At 40.5% G+C, this 15606-nt stretch overlaps 1 protein-coding gene across 1 annotated transcript in view; it reads right to left on the bottom strand.

Annotated features, from left to right (window-relative positions):
- LOC110128392 (uncharacterized) overlaps positions 1 to 15606 on the bottom strand; it is a 323980-nt gene that overhangs the window by 48061 nt on the left and 260313 nt on the right. Inside the window, exon 8 of the mRNA XM_070450232.1 lies at positions 4354 to 4505. The gene's annotated coding sequence lies outside the window, so the exon portion shown is untranslated. The remainder of the gene's footprint in view (positions 1 to 4353; positions 4506 to 15606) is intronic.

Here is a 15606-nt window from a genome sequence, read left to right as displayed (position 1 = left end):
GCTTTGTAGTAGAGTCTGAAGTCAGGCAGATTGATTCCTCCAGTTCCATTCTTCTTTCTCAGGATTACTTTGGCTATTCGAGGTTTTTTGTATTTCCATACAAATTGTGAAATTATTTGTTCTAGTTCTGTGAAAAATACTGTTGGTAGTTTGATAGGGATTGCATTGAATCTATAGATTACTTTGGGTAGTATAGCCATTTTGACAATATTGATTCTTCCAATCCATGAACATGGTATATTTCTCCATCTGCTTGTGTCCTCTTTGATTTCTTTCATCAGTGTTTTATAGTTTTCTATGTATAGGTCTTTTGTTTCTTTAGGTAGATATACTCCTAAGTATTTTATTCTTTTTGTTGCAATGGTGAATGGTATTGTTTCCTTAATTTCTCTTTCTGTTTTCTCATTGTTAGTGTACAGGAATGCAAGAGATTTCTGTGTGTTAATTTTATATCCTGCAACTTGACTGTATTCGTTGATTAGCTCTAGTAATTTTCTGGTGGAGTCTTTAGGGTTTTCTATGTAGAGGATCATGTCATCTGCAAACAGCGAGAGTTTCACTTCTTCTTTTCCTATCTGGATTCCTTTTACTTCTTTTTCTGCCCTGATTGCTGTGGCCAAAACTTCCAAAACTAAACATATGGAGGCTAAACAACACGCTTCTGAATAACCAACAAATCGTAGAAGAAATCAAAAAAGAAATCAAAATATGCATAGAAATGAATGATAATGATAACACAACAAGCCAAAACCTATGGGACACTGTAAAAGCAATGCTAAGGGGAAGATTCATAGCATTACAGGCCTACCTCAAGAAACAAGAAAAAAGTCAAATAAATAACCTAACTCTACACCTAAAGCAACTAGAGGAAGAAGAAATGAAGAACCCCAGGGTTAGTAGAAGGAAAGAAATCTTAAAAATTAGGGCAGAAATAAATGCAAAAGAAACTAAAGAGACCATAGCAAAAATTAACAAAGCTAAAAGCTGGTTTTTTGAAAAAATTAACAAAATTGACAAACCATTAGCAAGACTCATTAAGAAACAAAGGGAGAAGAACCAAATTAACAAAATTAGAAATGAAAATGGAGAGATCACAACAGACAACACTGAAATACAAAGGATCATAAGAGACTACTACCAGCAGCTCTATGCCAATAAAATGGACAACTTGGAAGAAATGGACAAGTTCTTAGAGAAGTATAACTTTCCAAAACTGAACCAGGAAGAAATAGAAAATCTGAACAAACTCATCACAAGCAAGGAAATCGAAACTGTAATCAGAAATCTTCCAGCAAACAAAAGCCCAGGACCAGATGGCTTCACAGCTGAATTCTACCAAAAATTTAGAGAAGAGCTAACACCTATCTTACTCAAACTCTTCCAGAAAATTGCAGAAGAAGGCAGACTTCCAAACTCATTCTATGAGGCCACCATCACCCTAATTCCAAAACCAGACAAAGATGCCACAAAAAAAGAAAACTACAGGCCAATATCACTGATGAACATAGATGCAAAAATCCTTAACAAAATTCTAGCAAACAGAATCCAACAACATATTAAAAAAATCATTCATCATGACCAAGTGGGCTTTATCCCAGGAATGCAAGGATTCTTTAATATCCGCAAATCAATCAATGTAATACACCACATTAACAAATTGAAAGATAAAAACCATATGATTATCTCAATAGATGCAGAAAAAGCCTTTGACAAAATTCAACATCCATTTATGATTAAAACTCTCCAGAAAGCAGGAATAGAAGGAACATACCTCAACATAATAAAAGCTATATATGACAAACCCACAGCAAGCATCACCCTCAATGGTGAAAAATTGAAAGTATTTCCCCTGAAATCAGGAACAAGACAAGGATGCCCACTCTCACAAAGTTAAGTTTTTAAATGTTGAAAGTACAGACAGAAGCCATGTCCTTTTTCATGTGTTATTCGGCAAGTGCCTCACGTTCATCTTTTTGAATTTCCTCTCTAACTTTGAAACAGAAGTTTGGCAACCTCTGGCTATGTATCGGGTTGGCCAAAAAGTTCTTTTGGGTTTTCCAAACCTGAAGAAACTTTTTGGCCAACACAATATGTGGCAGCAGGTGAATCATTTAGAAAGGATGGTCTTGGTCCTAGTGCATGTTTGAGACACATTCACCAGGGTTTTATATTTTGGGGGATGGATCAAGATGCCAGAACCTCAAATAATTCTGCCCAGGCCTTCTTTTTCCTTATTAAAGGCATGTATATGTCATATATTTATCATATATTCAGCACTGGGAATTCGTGCCTGCCTGATTGGGAGTTGGAGGGACAATGGTTCCTAGCGGGGAAAGAAAAGCTAAAAACCCCTGGTGCTGAGGTCTTCAGATACCTGATTATCAGACTGTGGGGACTCTCAGGTGCCTCGAGAGGTAGAGACAGGTGAGGCCTGGAGACTTGACCACAGCTGCTTCTGGAAAGCATTGGAGGGGGGAAGGCAAGAGCATTTTCTAAAGCACATGCCTTCATCTTCCAAACAGAGAAGGAAGTACCCCATGCCCCTCTCATCAGCTTGAACCAGAGGAGAGCCAGGTCCAGCTGTTTCTCTTGGAATTCATGCCACTCACAGATTAGTAGGGTTTGGGGAATGTTGTGGGAAGAAGCTACATAATCCCAGTGGTCCTGCCTGTTTCCCACCTTGGCACAGGGGCTGTAGCCTCCAATCCGAGCTCCAGTCTTGTCCCCCCACCTGGATGAGGGAGGGTCACTGAAATTGTCCCCCGAAGACTCGGTCCTCAAGGAATGACGGTATAGAGCAGCTCTACCCAGGATCTCAGACCTAAAAGTCTTCAGCCATCTTGCTTCCTTCTGGCTGCAAGTTTTGCTTCCTTTTCTCTCCAGCTTTCATGAAATGATCAAGGGAGAATATTTAAGTGACTCCTTAGAGAGGCAATGGCATCTGTTCTCACTTATTAATTCCTAATTTTTATCCTGTTGTTGTTTAGTTGCTCAGTTGTGTCCAACTCTTTGTGACCCCCTGGGCCGTAGCCCACCAGGCTTCTCTGTCCATGGGATTTCCCAGGCAAGAATACTGGAGTGGTTGCCATTTCCTTCTGTTATAAAGTCAGAGGCTCACTGCTCACTGGCGCACAGGTGTGAATGGCACACATCTCCAGTTCCTGCCCTCTAACTCAGATGACCTGAGTCCCTGAATCCTAAATGGCTGCTATCTCCGCCTTTTGACCTGGCCATTCCTGCAGCGTCTCTGAGGCATGTTCCAACCATTACTCACTCCCTTTCATCCCATTCCTAGAAGAATATCCTAAGCGTGTTTCCACTTTTGAGGAAAAAGAGGTCAGGTAGTTGATTGCCATGCCTGAGCACTGTCAGGTCCAGAGCATCAGCAGCCACCAGGATCAAATACCTTAGCAGAGAAAAGATACACCATTGTACTGGTCCCCACATGCATGGCTAATTCTCTGTCCCCATGCAGAAAGGACTTCAAATTCATAAGCAGTTCAGAGTCTACTAAAATTTTTATTAAAATGGAAATTCCTAGGTAATAACTTGGCAAGGACTTTTGAGGGTAGACTTTCCCAATTTAATGTCAAAAAACTTGTTTGAAATCTTGCATTTGTCTCAAATTATATTCCAATTTTGCATGTAATTTTACCTCCAATTTGGGTCTTGGTGGGAAGAGTACACTCAAGAATCATTGCTGCTTCCACTTTATCCCTTTTATATGAAAGCTTAGCATTTGACACTACTGGTGAAAAAGCATATTGACATATTTAGAGCAATGATTTTTATATCAATTATAGGTACAGTCCCACCTTAGTTTCAAAATTGAGAACGATAGCCCCCTTGACAATCATTGCCCATTCCCTGCATGGTCCTGAATTTAAAGAGATACAGCCCAAAGAAAACTCTTCACTTTCACAACTCACTCAAACTTTCAAAAGTTACACAGAAATTCTTGTTAAAACCCTCTTATTAAAATCCTTATTTAAAAAACACATAAGTTCTTATTAAAACGCTCTGCTATTCTCTGGTACCCTGGGACTCCCAAGAAACTTTCAATTTCTTACCCAAGAGTCCTGTCTCTCTTTCACATGTGTCTTTTCAGCATCTTGTCAATTTACACGTCCTTCTGGGTCATACCATCCCCTCAAAAGCCCTCCTCCCACCCATTACACTTCCTCCTCCGCGTGCAGCATCCTGGGATATTTTTTCCTACTGGGTCTGTTGCTTCCTCACTTGACTCTGCATCTCCTAGTTTGGTCTTGTTATTGTCAGAGTGCTGGGAAGATTGCAAATCCTGATTGTTAGTCATTTATATTCCATCAGGCACATATTATCTCTAAACTTTACCTTCAGCATTCTTTCTGTCCTCCTTTCTCAGGTCACAAACTGGTTCAGAGGAGCAACACTATGTAATAAGCTTGCATTCAAGTCCGTATCTGTCTGGATCACACTGCCTCCCAAACAGCAAGACAGCGGTGCTGCCAAAGGGGCACCATATCCTAGAAGACATTGTCATTCTGTCAAAAATCTTATCTCTTTCACAGCACAAATGGAAAAATCCCAAATCATACCCACAGTTTCATCCATAAAGAATAAATGTTTGAACCTGGTAATCGCTCAACTCTTTGATTAACTGAAAAGAGAGAATAGATTTTCTTCAAAAATTTTTGTTGGTGAAAAACAGCAAGGGAAACAGAGCAAGAAAGACTCGGGTTTCTGGCCCCTCCCAGGTTCAGCCTCTAGAGGGTCTTTCACTCTGAGAAACACACCACCCTTTGAAAAACACGGCATCATTTCATTGTCAATCCTTCGCACACCTACTGTCTGGCATAACGTAGATATCCAGTAAATGTCTTTTGGATGAAAGAAAATGGGTGTTAGACTTTTCTTCAATACCATAATTTCAATATCATAGCTGCTGACTTATGACTGTTTTAATTTTTTTTAAAGACTAGTCTGATTCGTTATTGCATCTAATTTCACTGCAAAACCCAGGGCTTTCATTTTCTTGATTTTGGTGTTTCACCAACACTACATTCATTCATGGTGATTCAAGTTTTCGATTCAATCACAGAAAACATTAAAAGAGGAAGAGAATTTGCTCAAGAATGAGTAGGAGAAATGCTAAAGAAGATGTGAAAGCTTATATGTCTGAGAATGTGGAATTTCTCAAGAATTGAGAAATTGGGTCGATCAACCATAAATAGAATCAATCCGAGCAGAAAGAAAAGTGCTGTTGAAACAAAGAATTCTGTGGACAGACACCCCTTCCTACCCCAGGAGTGCTGTTGATGGAAAAACTTGATTACTTCATGGTGGTCAGTGACAGGTGAATGGCCCAGTGGTAAGGTAGGAAAGAGGTGAGATGTATGATATTTACAGTGAACTGGAAATCTAGCCCAGAGCATTAACTGTGACACCATCACCCCAGCAAGCCTGCCTTCCTAGGCTTGGACCCTGTAAAGAGTCATACTCTTCAGCAAATGCCCACTCTATTGCCAAATGGCTCTGTCAGTAAAGCTTTCCTTACCCTGAAATAATGTCTTTCTTCCCACATATTTTCACCCATTTATTTTAAGTCAACTTAGAGCCATGTGGATAATACCCACTTCTTGTGTACGGTCACTTAACGCTTCTTTGTAGAGAACTATATTATCTCAAGCACAAATTGTTTACTGTTCACTTATGAACCATCTCTATTCAACTAAAAAATATTCTGTTCTCAATGCTACAGCAAGCTTAACTGAAACTATTGAAATAATGATACAATAACAATGATTACAACATTGGAATGGTTTCTAAAAGTTTAAGCTGCATTTCAGGGTGACAGAATTGTGTGGTAAAAGACAGGCTATGTTTCCCAAATCATTCTGGTAAAATAACTGTGTCATAGTGTACTAATACTATTTTCAAAATGTTTGAATGTGATATGTTTTCTCATTTTCAATGGTTTTTAATCTTTTTTTTAGGATTAAGAATTAATTTAAGGTGACTCATTCAAACCTCCTTTGTCAACTGAGTATGATCTTATTCAAATATGAAAACAGAACACTTTCTAAAATTATGTTGCCACTGTTATTTTTAATTACCCCAGCAAGAAATATGATAGCAGTGAAAACCATCTTCTGTTGATAGTTTTAGTGACAGCTTTACAGATTACCCAGTAATTTTGTTTTATTGCTAGAAAGGAAATAATTGAATTTAATTTTCAATTTTAAAGTTGTGATATGTATCACTCATTGAGAATAGTAATATTGTGATGCTTTTTGACGTCTCCACTTGGCTAGGATGAGTTACAGTCCCAAGAATTCTATTTTTAGTCTCTTCCCAGCTAGGGTAGTCTATGGTGACATTCCCCCAGGACAGGTGGACAGCAGAACCGCAGTAATGGCCAGTCTGTGGGACACACACTCCTCTGGAATGCACACTCCTCCTCCCTGTTATTCAATCAAACACGAATCGAGGCTTGGCTGTGAAAAGAGTCTGTACACAAGAATCAGTCAGCTTTAAGTTAATCAAAAGGAAGGATATCCTCCTTGGGCCTGATCTAATCAGTTGGAATTCATCTGGAGCAAGTGTCCTCAGCTCAGGCACGCAGGAGGGCTTGGAGGGAAAGCAGGAGCTTCAGTAACACATGTCAAGGCAAGCCAAGAAGAGGGTCCAGGCTCCCTGTGCATTCTATTCTCAGGTTTAAAAGATGGTAGAATTGAAGCTAACAGGAATCTTGCCTTTCACAGGCATGTCTCCTGAATCACATTACTCTGATCTGTTCTAATTCTCCACATCAGGTACTCAGCTGTCATTGTAAATCCCATGTCTTTCCCTTTTTTGTTTTAATGTCTGGTGTGGGTATGGCGTATGTTCTAGTAGCTTCTTGAGAAAAGGTGTATTGCGATAACTCCTTTTAGATTTTGAATGTGTGAAAAATTTCTTTTATCTTATTACCTGGTTGATAATTTGGTGAGAGAGAGAATTTTAGCTTGGAAATAAATTTTGTTTAGAATTCTTGAGGTAATGCTTAATTTCTTTCTTCAAGAGTTGCTGTTGCGAAATACAAATTCATTCTGATACTTGATTACTTGTATGTGATTGGTTTTAATTTTTTTGGATCTTATACTTTTATTTGGTCACCATGTTCTGAATGTTCACAGCAATATTTGTGTCTTTTTATACATTATGATGGATACCAGTTAAGCCTTTTTAATATGGAAATCCTACCCTAAGTTTTCAGGATGTTTTCTTGAATTCTTTCATTCAGTTTCCTCAACCCCATGTTTTTTCTAATCTCTCTCTTTTGTACTCATTATTTAGGTGGTGGACCTTCTGATTTTCTCCTCCAGGTTTTTTCATTGTTCCCTTTTTGCATCTTTTCACTGTTTTAACTTTAGGGAAGATGTTAACACCTTTATCTTCTGGCCCAGGAGTAATTTCCTCAGACAGTAGAAAAGAGAATTTCAAGAAGAACATGTCTAGTTAAGACTATCTCATTGTCATGGCCAATAATCTGGCTACACAGTCAGTAAAATGAGATTGGAGAATCGGTTTATGAAGATTTGGTAGATGACAGCAGATGGACTTTACAAAATTGGCCCCAGAGCAGAAGTATAGTTGTGCCCCATGTGCATCCTGAAAGCTAAAATCTTCCACTGTGGAGATAACCACCCCAACATAGTTGTTCAACCTCTTTCCTCAGTGATGTTGTTCTTGTTGTTTTTTCAATGGACTTGTGATCTAATTGACCAAGATAGCAAGAATCATGCTATCAATGGAGTCAACAATAAGTGCATGTAGAGTCTTGACTGCCCCAACTGTTGAGAAATGGTTGAATTCAGAAAAAGTGAAAGTTGCTCAGTTGTGTCCAACACTCTGTGATTCCATGGACTGTAGCCTGCCAGGCTCCTCTGTCCATGGGATTTCCCAGGCAAGGATACTGGAGAGGGTAGCCATTCCCTTCTCCAGGGGATTTTTCCAACCCAGGGATCAAACCCAGGTCTCCTGCATAGCAGGTGAATTCTTTACCATCTGAACCACGAGGGAAGCCCTGAATTTAGAACAAGTATTGAAAATAATGTACACAGAAAATTGTAAGACACTGATGAAAGAAATAAAAGACAGCATGAACAGACGGAGAGATATTCCATGTTCCTGGGTAGGAAGAATCAATATTGTGAAAATGACTATACTACCAAACACAATCTACAGATTCAATGTGATCCCTATTAAATTACCAATGGCATTTTTCAAAGAACTAGAACAAAAAGTTCACAATTCATATGGAAACACAAAAGACCCTGAATAGCCAAAGCAGTCTTGAGAAAGAAGAATGAAGCTGGAGGAATCAACCTTCCTGACCTCAGATTATACTACAAATCTGAAGACAGTATACTGTCTTCAGTATACTGATTATACTACAAATCATCAAGACAGTATGGTACTGGCACAAAAACAGAATTATAGAGCAATGGAACAAGATAGAAAGCCCAGAAATAAACCCATGCACATATGGGTACCTTATTTTTGACAAAGGAGGCAAGAATATATGATGGGGCAAAGACAACCTCTTCAATAAATGCTGCTGGGAAAACTGGACAGCTACATGTAAAAAAAAATGAAATTAGAATACTTCCTAACATCATACACAAAGATAAACTCAAAATGGATTAAAGACCTAAATGTAAGACCAGAAACTATAAAACTCTTAGAGGAAAACATAGGCAGAACACTCGATGACATAAATCAAAGCAAGATCCTCTATGACCCACCTTCTAGAATAACAGAAATAAAACAAAAGTAAACAAGTGGGACCTGATTAAACTTAAAAGCTTTTGCACAGCAAAGGATGCTATAAGCAAGGTGAAAAGACAACCCTCAGAATGGGAGAAAATAATAACAAATGAAACAAATAACAAAGGATTAATTTCTAAAATATACAAGCAGCTCATACAACTCAATGCCAAATAAACAAATAACCCAATCAATAAGTGGGGAAAAGACCTAAACAAACATTTCTCCAAAGAAGACATATGGATGGCTAACAAACACATGAAAAGATGCTTGAGATCACTCATTATTAGAGAAATGCAAATCAAACCACAATGAGATATCACCTGACACCAGTCAGAATGGCCCTCATCAAAAAGTCTACAGACAATAAATGCTGGAGAGGGTGTGGAGAAAAGGGAACACTCCTGCACTGTTGGTGGGAATGTAAACTGATACAGCCACTGTGGAAAATGGTATGGAGATTCCTTAAAAAACTAGGAATAAAACCACCATATGACCCAGCAATCCCACTCCTAGGCATATATCCTGAGGAAACCAAAATTGAAAACACACATGCATCCCATTGTTCATAGAAGCACTATTTACAATAGCTAGAACAAGGAAGCAACCTAGATGTCCATCAACAGATAAATGGCTAAAGAAGTTGTGGTACATATACACAATGGAATATTACTCAGCCATAAAAAGGAACTCATTTGAGTCAGTTCTGATGAAGTGGATGAACATAGAACCTATTATACAGAGTGAAATGAGTCAGAATGAGAAAGATAAATATTGTATTCTAATGCATATATATGGAATCTAGAAAAATAGTACTGAAGAGTTTACTTACAGGGCAGCAACGGAAAAACCAGGGATTCGGTGGTGGCTCAGACGGTAAAGCATCTGCCCGTGATTTGGGGGACCCCAGCTCGATCCCTGGGTCGGGAAGATCCCCTGGAGAAGGAAATGGCAACCCACTCCAGTACTCTTGCCTAGAAAATTTCATGGATGGAGGAGTCTGGTGGGCTACAGTCCATGGGGTCGCAAAGAGTCAGACACAACTGAGCGACTTCACTCACTCACTCTATGGAAAAACAAACATAGAGAATAGGCTTATGGACATGAGGAGATGGGAGGAGAGGGTGAGTTGTATGGAAAGAGTAACATGGAAACTTATATTACCGTATGTAATATAGATAGCCAACAGGAATTTGCTGTGTGGCTCAGGAAACTCAAACAGGGGCTCTTTATCAATCTAGAGGGCTGGGATGGGGAGGGACAAGGGAGGGAGGTTCAAAAGGGAGGGGATATGTGTATACCTAAGGTTGATTATATGCAGGTCAGGAAGCAACAGTTAGAACTGGACATGAAACAACAGACTGGTTCCAGACAGGAAAAGGAGTACGTCCAGGCTGTATATTGTCACCCTGCTTATTTAACTTATATGCAGAGTATATCATGAGAAATGCTGGGCTGGAAGAAGCACAAGCTCGAATCAAGATTGCTGGGAGAAATATCAATAGCCTCAGATATGCAGATGACACCACCCTTATGGCAGAACGTGAAGAGGAACTAAAAAGCCTCTTGATGAAAGTGAAGGAGGAGACTGAAAAAGTTGGCTTAAAGCTCAACATTCAGAAAACTAAGGTCATGGCATCTGGTCCCATCACTTCATGGGAAACAGATGGGAAGACAGTGGAAACAGTGTCTGACTTTATTTTTTGGGGGCTCCAAAATCATAGCAAATGGTGATTGCAGCCATGAAATTAAAAGACGCTTACTCCTTGGAAGGAAAGTTATGACCAACCTAGATAGCATATTAAAAAGCAGAGGCATGCCTTTGCCAACAAAGGTCCATCTGGTCAAGGCTATAGTTTTTCCAGTGGTCATGTATGGATGTAATAGTTGGACTGTGAAGAAAGCTGAGCACTGAAGAATTGATGCTTTTGAACTGTGGTGTTGAAGAAGACTCTTGAGAGTCCCTTGGACTGCAAGGACATCCAACCAGTCCATCCTAAAGGAGATCAGTCCTGGGTGTTCATTGGAAGGACTGATGCTGCAGCTGAAACTCCAATACTTTGGCCACCTGATGCGAAGAGTTGACTCATTGGAAAAGACCCTGATGCTGGGAGGGATTGGGGGCAGGAGGAGAAGGGGACGACAGAGGATGAGATGGCTGGATGGCATCACCAACTCGATGGACGTGAGTTTGAGTGAACTCTGGGAGTTGGTGATGGACAGGGAGGCCTGGTGTGCTGCGATTCATGGGGTCACAAAGAGCCAGACATGACTGAGTGACTGAACTGAACTGATAGTTCATTCATGTTGAGGTTTGACAGAAGACAACAAAATTCTGTAAAGCAATTATCTTTCAATTAAGAAATAAATAAATTATATAAAAAGAAAATAGAGCTTATAGGATCTGCTAATTCATTGGATGTGAGGTGAGAGAGGGAGTTGTCAAGGGTTTTGCCCAAGCCCAGCAGGAGTAGCGTTTACTTCAGGAAAAGTCTGGAGTGAGCTCATGGTCTAATTTGGACAGTGAGATGATTCCTCCTGGGAGTCTCGATCCGAAGCGAGTGGCTCAGAGCGGAAGCGTGCGCCGTGCTTTGCGCCGCAGCAGTGACAGAGCCAGAGCAGACTGCTGCTGCTCATGCTGTCCTTTCTCATGGTAAATCCGGGGTCCCCCTGATCCGGCCACTCTCATGCCTGGTTTTCCAGCTTCTCATTCACCTTGTCAGCCCGTGGGAGTCTCCACTTTGCAGTGATGTCCATCTATGTAGGCTTAGTTGCAGTCACAGCCTGATTACTGGGTGGGCACGCTGTGAGACATTATTTACAGTCAGCTGGTGGGCTCAGGACAATTGCCATCCTGCTGCCATAGCAACCCAACTAACTGAAGCTAGTTGGGGTCTCCATAGAATGTAGTGTGATGTGTATGTTTAACTTAAAATAGGTTGTTTTATGATCATACTGAACATTCTACTAATCTCTACCTGTCAGATCTTCCACGCTTACCAGGTGTCCCTGGGAACCACATTTACTGGAAGCAATGATCTTGACAGCACTTTTAAATTTGATTCAATGAGTTTTATAGAAGCTGTTGGGTTTTTAACTTTGTTTGTTTTAAATAATGACCCTCAGTATAAACAGATAGCTTTACACCACATTGCAATTCAACAAAAATATTCTTGGTATGTGTCAGTGAAATAATTAATTTTTTCCCTTCAGTCTAAGTTTTTCCTTTTTGTATCTTGTTTTATTGTATGGTTCCTTTAAAAACCACCTCAATTTGTGTGTGTGTGTGTGTGTGTGTGTGTGTGTGTGTGTGGAATTAGACACATGCTTGTGAGTGCTAAATCACTTTGGTAGTGTCTGACTCTTTGCGACCATATGGACCACAGACCACCAGGCTCCTCTGTCCACGGGATTCACCAAGCAAGAATATTGGAGTGGGTTGCAATGCCCTTCTCCAGAGGGTCTTCCCGACTCAGGGATTGAACCCATGTCTCCTGTGTCTCTTGCATTAGCAGGCAGGTTCTTTACCACTAGCACCATCTGGGAAGCCCCATATTAATCATTCAATCTTTGGGGAAGATTATAATCAAACTACACAAATGTATGTGAATCTTTCTCTTACAGCTTTTCCGCAGGTCATATCAAGCATAACAACCCTCGTTGGAAAATTATTTCTGATATGTACTCTGAGATCAACTTGCTTTAACCTACCATAATTCTTACTTGATTTACCATTAGTAGAGATGCTGAACAATCGGTCATCTTTCTTCATGTCAAGCTTTATGCAACTAACGGATTTTCATTTTATGGGTTTTTTACTTCATTAAGTTCCTTCGTAATAAGTAGGACGTTCTGGGGCATCCTATTTATGTGCGAGTCAGTACCTATCCAAGTGTTATTATCAGAGATAAATCAATTGCTAAAAGAGTACAGTCTGTTTTTACATGTAAACAAACACATTTGCATATTCTGAAAAGGCCTCATTTTACCAAAAGGAATTATTATTCCCAGTTTGGACAATACTCTGTTTACGGTTGCAAACAACACTCCCGCTGTGTCATTTCAGAATGAAAACTTATGCCTTTCTTCAAGGACACAGGTCAAAATCGGGTGGGGCTGGGACTAGGGAGATTCCACATGACTCACTGGTGTTAAAATTTGGGGAAACTAAAATAATAAAATGCCAGCAATACTTTAGAGTAGAAGTGTTGGAGTAATGAAGGAAGAATCTTTAAGAACCAAGAAAGACTCAGAATCATTCTTTTTTTTTTTATTTTTTTTTTCATTTATTTTTATTAGTTGGTGGCTAATTACTTTACATCATTGCAGTGGTTTTTGTCATACATTGAAATGAATTAGCCATGGATTTACATGTATTCCCCATCCCGGTCCCCCCTCCCACCTCCCTCTCCACCCCATCCCTCTGGGTCTTCCCAGTGCACCAGGCCCGAGAACTTGTCTCATGCACCCAACCTGGGCTGGTGATCTGTTTCACCCTAGATATACATGTTTCGATGCTGTTCTCTTGATGGCACACCAGTATCACAGATGCTTTTAAGAACCTGATCCAACATGATGCCATAGGGATGGAAGTGGAAGGAAAGGGCAAGAAAGAGGACTGTACATATGACAATATTTGCAGACACCAGTACAAGTCTCTCCTGGGAAAAGGGGAAGAGCATTTTCTGCAGAACCAGTGCTGCTTCATGGAGGGCTCTGGGTGAGACTTAAATTGTTAAGGGAACCAGTGACTGAAACCACTCCCCATGGTCAGGCACTGTAGTAACCACATGTAAGAGTTATCTTACAACCAGAGGTCCTAGGAAGGAACGTGGAACTAATAAGCTACTGCCAACCGGAAGCATTCAGGAAGGGTCAAAAGGAGAGAAGAGACTCTGGTCCAGACGTCTTTCCAATCTCCCAGAATCCTTCTCGCTAGAATCCATCTTGGCTGAGAGATAAGCCACCAGGAAGGACCCTGAGTCAGAATGATTGGCCCGAGACAATTTGGAAACTAACCCAATTACCATAAAACCCAAGACTTGCAGCCACGTGGCAGAACTGTCCTCCTGGGTCCCCTTAGCTCGCTTCTCTCTTCTCCCAGGCACTTCTTCCCAATAAAGTCTTTGTCAGCCTGTGTGTCTCTTCAGACAATTCAATTCAGAGGATTAAACAAGAGCCCACTCTCAGGTCCTGGAAGGGGTCCCCTTTCCACAATAATATCATTCCACAATCCCCATGCTAAGCTTAGCCCCAATCACTCACCAAATTTAATTTAAAAGCATATATTTTCAGTCCTGCAGAGGAATCACAAATATTTGTTAATGGATTAAACTGACAGCAATGCAATAGTAGGACCCATTAACAAGATGGTTTGAAGAGAAATCTCTGAGAAGGCAAGTCATGATTATTTCTGAAGTTAGTTCACTGTTTTAGCTGTGACTGATGTAACCAATCCACAGTTGAGTTGTCAGGCATCCAAATTCTCCCACTACCAGTCATTTTCTCTTGCTGCTTAATCATCAGGATTCCTGAAGTCATTTATTTCCCTGGCAGCATCATAGCTTTGGGGAAAGGGGGAATAACTACAGAACAATCATCTTTTTTATTTGCATATTCTAGATATTCTGTCTTTATAAAATAAAAACAATACAGCAAACAGTGCTTTTCTTACCAGTGCATCAACAGTCATTCTTGACACAAACCTCACTCTTTCACAGATAACAAATGCCTAAAATGGACCACTGAAAGTGAATGAGCTTGAAAAGTCACCTGCTTCAAACTGGCTTGAATTTTTTCCAATGAACATTTAAAAAACAAATGTGCCTGTAATAATAGCTTAGGACATTGTCCTCCAAATAAGCAGGTGCTTGCTCAGGCTTCAGAAGAACCCCAAGGACACCTCCGTGGCTGCTAGGATTCTGCTGATCTTTCCATCCCCACAACTGCACTTCTTTTGTTTCCTCACCTAAGATCCTCTGTCTTTTCTCTTCTCCTTATTTATTTCTTGCCAGGCTTTAAGGCCCAAATCCCCACTCACTTCCTGAAATCTCACTTATTTTAGGTGTTATTAAATTTTTACACCCACAAGTTGCCTTACCATATTACTACAAGGTGACTGATGTCTATTCAGTTGGAAAAAAAAAAAACTGTTTCCTGTTAAGTTCCAGGTAATGGCACCCCACTCCAGGACTCTTGCCTGGAAAATCCCATGGATGGAGGAGCCTGGTGGGCTGCAGTCCATGGGGTCACTACGAGTCCGATACGACTGAGCGACTTCACTTTCACTTTTCACTTTCATGCACTGGAGAAGGAAATGGCAACCCAGTCCAGTGTTCTTGCCTGGAGAATCCCAGGGACGGCAGAGCCTGGTGGGCTGCTGTCTATGGGGTCGCACAGAGTTGGACACGGCTGAGCGACTTCCCTTTCACTTTTCACTTTCATGCACTGGAGAAGGAAATGGCAACCCAGTCCAGTGTTCTTGCCTGGACAATCCCAGGGACAGGGGAGCCTGGTGGGCTGCCGTCTATGGGGTCGCACAGAGTTGGACACGACTGAAATGACTTAGCAGCAGCAGCCAGGCATTATGGACTGAGAAGATGGAGATTTTAAGAAAGAAAATATGATTGCTCTGCTTAGGAGCTGACTGTTGACCCAGACATATATATTTTATCCTCCTATCTAAATCTCAATCTCTTTCCTATAATCGTTTATTTACTTATGGATTGCTGGGTATTCGTTGCTGCATGGGGTCTTTCTCTAGTTGCGGTGAGCAGGGGCTATTCTTCATTGTGGTTCCTAGGCTTCTCGCTGCCG

The sequence above is a fragment of the Odocoileus virginianus genome, chromosome 19, assembly GCF_023699985.2.
Source record: "Odocoileus virginianus isolate 20LAN1187 ecotype Illinois chromosome 19, Ovbor_1.2, whole genome shotgun sequence".
NCBI classification, from domain to species: Eukaryota; Metazoa; Chordata; class Mammalia; order Artiodactyla; family Cervidae; genus Odocoileus; species Odocoileus virginianus.
This window is presented reverse-complemented; position numbering and strand designations above follow the sequence as displayed.